At 50.4% G+C, this 3,675-nt stretch overlaps 1 pseudogene; it reads right to left on the bottom strand.

Annotated features, from left to right (window-relative positions):
* Positions 1–468: 468 nt before the first annotated feature.
* On the bottom strand, positions 469–2,423 carry LOC118622479 (annotated as a pseudogene).
* Between the last annotated feature and the right edge of the window lie 1,252 nt (positions 2,424–3,675).

Here is a 3,675-nt window from a genome sequence, read left to right as displayed (position 1 = left end):
GAACACTGCTGACCAGTACTAGTTTGGGCTCAGATCAAGTGTAAAGGTGATGGAGACAGAATTTCTCACTGGGATTCAGATCTGAGGGATAAGCATGGGACAAGTTTATTAGGAAGATTGAATCTTCTAAGTGCAGTAGTTCAAGAGGCCATGATACACTGGAACAAGAGAGGAAGTGGAGTGGAAACCAGGCTAAAATGGTATCTCCTTGTTTTATCATTCGCTGTCAATAGCACATTGTAGTGGAAGAAGCCTAGGACCTAAAGTTAAAATAACTGGGCTCTGCCTCTGGCTCCACCACCTCCTGCACAGGTGGAGAAGCTGATTGATATGTTTTGTAAACAGTATAGTGGCATAAAATGTAAATTATCATGAATAGTTCTTCAGTCCCAATTTTTTTTTTGTTTGGCCTCTCCATTCTTTATTCAGTCCTAATAAGTTAGAGGGCAAGGATGGAGGCAGGGTCTCTTAGGTGAGGGTGCTGCTCACTGAAGGTAGCAGCTCGGACAGGTGTTCCAAGATGCCCACTGTTTGGCACAGGGGGTTGCCCTGCAGGTTGAGGAGCACCAGCTTAGGCAGGAGGCAACAGGCTGAAGTGCTGCATGCTGCTGGAGACGGTTGTGGCACAGGAAAAGCTCCTGCATCCAGGGCAGATTAGTGACACTGTCCAGGGACTCTATGGCATTATTGCTGGCCTGCAACACCTCAAAGCAACGTAGGGCAGCCAGGGCAGGGGACAGGGCTCAGAGATGTTTGTGCAACAGGTCAAAATGAGTGACCAAGAACAGCTGTTCCAGATGGCAGAGCATCGTCAGACCCTTGTGACTCAGGTGCAGCATGTGCACCTCTGCATACTCCATCTTGAGCATGCTGTTCTCCAGCAAGAACTTGCTGCACAGGTTGTCCAGGTAGGCTGCCCGCACTGGGTCCACAGTCTTGAGGGTCTGGAAGTACTGCAGCATCTCCTTCTCATAAAGGAGGGGGTCCAGCAGCTGCATCAGCAGGATGAAGGTGAGCAAGCACCATTTATTCTCAGGCTCCAGCTCCTGCAGCTCCTTGCAGTATTTAAGCTCAGACCGCAGCACTGTGGACTTCTCCATCGACAGCTCATACCTGAAGAGCTGTTCATCTGTGGCCAAGTCCCAGCACCAGCCCTCCTGGTGGCCTTTTAAGAGCACACACTCTTTCTGGACATTGCCTGCTGTCCAAATGACACGAAATGTCTGTTGGGGCAACAGGTCACAGAGCCAGACAGGGCTGGGCCGGTTCCTGCCATCTGGAGCCCCCCACTCCACAGCCAGGGATGACTCATCAACCATGAGCAGCAAGGTCTCCATTCCAGAGTCCACCAAGAGCAGCCGAGAGAAGGAGACAGTCAGGCCTCATCCCAGCTCACGTGCAGGCAGTGCAGAGCTTCCTGGGGATCAGCTCGTTCCAGGAGCCACGGTGATAGAACCAGGCACTCTGATTGTCCGGGTCAGTGAAGAAGGCATTCTGCACCAGCTGCAGCTCTTTGAGCAGCACATCCTCAGGGAGGCGCCCCTGTGGTCCAGAGTCTGGCTGGGGATGCAGCTGGGGCAAGAAGCAGGAGCGGTAATGCCAGGAAGAGTAGTTGGAGAAGTTTCGAACAATGAGGCTGTCAGTGAAGGCAAGCTCCTCTGCAGGGGGCACAGCTGCCCGTGCGGCCACAACACGCCTGTAGTCCCAGCAATGAAAGTTCCATTCATCAAGCTCAAGGAAGCGGGCACACAACTCCGGCTCCCGGACCCAGTTGGGCTCTGGCTGGCGGCTCAGCGCCAGCGGTGGTGCCAGGTACCATAGCACTTGGGGTTCACCCTCAGGCAGCTCTCCAGGAAGCCCAGTTCTGCCTTCACCGGAGTGGCTAACTCCTCGGGGGACTTCTGGGCCTCAGCTGCTGGAGCACTTCTCATGGACAGTTCCAGAGGGCAGCAAAGTCAGGGTTGGCTCCCGGAATCTGGCTTTTCAGTTCCAGCACGGACTGTCCAGCTCGCCAACCTGGCGCCTCTGGAAGGCAGGGTGGATGGCTGACCCGTACAGCTTCAGCTTCGGTTCCCACTCCAGCCTTTCGGCCTCCGCCTGCTCTTCCGAAGTCTTCACCTTCAGGCGTCTGTGCGTGGTGTGGGCTCGGGTTCAGGTCAGGGGAGGGGCCCAGCGGCAGCCTGTGAAGCCTGCGCTGGGAGGTGGCGCGGCGCAGGCGGAGCTGCGGCACCCACCACAGAGCCCGGCGCTCTTCAGTCCCAATTGTAACATCATATAAAACTTGAAAGGATTAGCTAAACTTACTGGGGCTATGGGTAAGAACATTTCAGAACGTTCTTGGAGGGAATGGGTTGTCCTGAAAGGCAGTGGGAGGCCTGAGTGGAGAAAATCTTGGTAAACACAACAGTTTACCTGTGAATCATTGGGCAAGTTACTTCTCTGTACTTTGGTTTCCTAATTTGTGAAGTAGGGTCAATAGTAGCTGCTACCTCAGAGAGTTGTGAGCACTAACTGAGATAATGCTGGCAGGCACCATGCCTAGCTCAAAGCACTCAGAAAAGTGCTGTTGGCCTCAGGGTCAGAGAGCTTCCTGTCACTGAAAGGGCTCCGCAGAGACCAGCCCAATCTCTCTTAGGTGTTGATGGTGTACAAGGAGGTTGGGCAAAATGACTTCTACACCTCCTTTAAATTCAACACGTCTATGAGTTTCTGACATAAAACAACAACAACACAATTGTAGAAAAGAAACAAGAAATGAATTTGATCCTTGGAAAAAATAAAGTTATGTGCAGAATGGGAAACTGTATATATGAGTAAACATCAAACACTATGCTTCCCAACTTTTTACTGGCCCTGAATCTAGCCTGTTCTTTAGCAAAACCCAACACAAACAACTAGTGAGCTTGTTCACAATGTGCTCTGCTTTGAAGTGTCAGAACTTCAACTTCTCCCGCACCTGTTGTGTTGGCCCTAGTACAAGATAAGGGGCCAGAGGATCTTGTTGGCTAGTTAAAGAATGGAAACAGTAACAGTGGTTATCAGTGCAACTGTGTCATTAGTCCCAAGTTAGGTTGTAATTGCTGGCCAGACAGATAAAGCAGTCTGAGGTAGAGCTATCAATGTTTCTGGCTTGGCAAACAAACACTATTCTTCCCGTTAGGCTCACCTGTTAGGAACAAGGAAGGACAGCCCGGCTTGAGCCCTTGTTGAAATATCTGAGAGAAATTATCTAGGCAAATGTGAATTTATTTTTGTCAGAGGTAAAGTTAACAGTGAAAAAAACATCAATAAACACAAGCAACTTTAATTTTTTTAATGTATTCTTGACTTCTTTCATTCATTCATTCTCTCTCTCTCTTTTTTTTTTTTAAATGCCAGTTGCGTGCTTGGCAATACTGTGAAGCATGTCCTGCTGGGCATTCCCCATTTGCTGCCCCAGATCTGCTTTTGCCCTGGGCTCTGTGATCCCAGGAAGCTGACCTTGTATAGATGGCATCACCCAGGCTCCAGTGACTTCTGGTTTGTAGTTTAGTTGGACCACTGGGAGGCAACAGCCAGAGTTAAGACAGGAGAAAAGAGAGGTTAGGTTATTTATTCCTACCTCTCATCTCACATTCCCTCCCTCCGTTTCAGGTCCTGAAAATCTACCACCTGAAATGAGCTGTTGGTAGCCCT

This window comes from Molossus molossus, unplaced genomic scaffold (genome assembly GCF_014108415.1).
Source record: "Molossus molossus isolate mMolMol1 unplaced genomic scaffold, mMolMol1.p scaffold_m16_p_9, whole genome shotgun sequence".
Lineage (NCBI taxonomy): Eukaryota > Metazoa > Chordata > Mammalia > Chiroptera > Molossidae > Molossus > Molossus molossus.
This window is presented reverse-complemented; position numbering and strand designations above follow the sequence as displayed.